This window comes from Haplochromis burtoni, unplaced genomic scaffold (genome assembly GCF_018398535.1).
Source record: "Haplochromis burtoni strain Fernald_Lab_line unplaced genomic scaffold, NCSU_Asbu1 Contig_26, whole genome shotgun sequence".
Lineage (NCBI taxonomy): Eukaryota > Metazoa > Chordata > Actinopteri > Cichliformes > Cichlidae > Haplochromis > Haplochromis burtoni.
The window spans coordinates 907,349-908,427 of NW_024582387.1; the positions used below are offsets into that span (position 1 = coordinate 907,349).

Genomic DNA, 1,079 nt, shown 5'->3' on the forward strand with positions numbered 1-1,079 from the left:
ATGTTCTTGCAAAAAGAACCACGCTAAAAACACCAGAGATTATTGATAATTGAAGGTTTAAAGTGACCTCTAAAATAAACATAGAAGAATAGTAGTTCAGTGTAAATCTAAATAACTCTGAATTGCAGAATTGAACGGCTGATTTGTATGAGGCAGCTGCTTTTACCTGTTTCTGATTTGTTTGAGGACGCAACAGAGCAGCAGGAGCTCAATCACAGCCAGCACTAGAGCTGCCAGGGATAAACAGAAGACTTCGTAGGTCACCTGCTCAGGCACTGTCATGGCGATATTTGGAAAGCAGACAGCAGCAATGTGATGCAGATCTCCACACTAAACAACAGTTTGAGAGGTAGAAAAGGTAGAATAACACTGAACATGAACATTTTTTTTTAGATCTTTAATTCTTAGGATTAAATGTGAAAAGCCCTAAAATCAGAAAGCTCTACAATTTTTCATGACATGTGACGACACTTTATCTGGTGATGAAGATCATCTGATTCACCTGAAGGCCTTATGTTAGGGTGTTTTGGTTAAAGATTTATTCTGTTTAAGGAATCTATGCCCCAAATTACTTTTTTATGGGAAAAGTAATTTTTTTCCCTTTCCTCTTTTAAAGCTATCAATTTCATCCTCATGAGAAAATGTATAAAATTTTAATGGTGACAAAAGCATCAATGTGACTGAAAAGAAAGCAAAGACACGATGTAAAACATACAAAGATGCTTCAGTCACAGGCAGCAGTAAGAGGGGAGACACACTTTACAGTCTTAGTTCACTAGCCACTAATAGCCTGTAGTTGTTTTGATGAACAATGCACACTTCTACACTTGTAATCTAGTTTAAAATAAATATATTATCACATGTACACATATCAGCCACTGCTGTAAAGCATTTTCTGCTAATCTGTTTACGTACCAATGTCCGTTGTTGGTATTCTGCAACTGAAGTTTTTTCTGTTGCTTAGAAATGAAACTGTACCATTCTTAGAAAGTTGAAAGTAAACATTCCCAGGCCAGGACTCTTCTGATAGTCATGGTCAGTGACAATGATAATCTGCACATGGCTAATGTGAAAACATG

The 1,079-nt window shown here is 36.6% G+C and overlaps 1 protein-coding gene across 1 annotated transcript in view; it reads right to left on the reverse strand.

Moving 5' to 3' along the window:
- pnp4a (purine nucleoside phosphorylase 4a) overlaps positions 1 to 1,079 on the reverse strand; it is a gene marked incomplete in the record, with an annotated part of 9,131 nt that overhangs the window by 4,709 nt on the left and 3,343 nt on the right.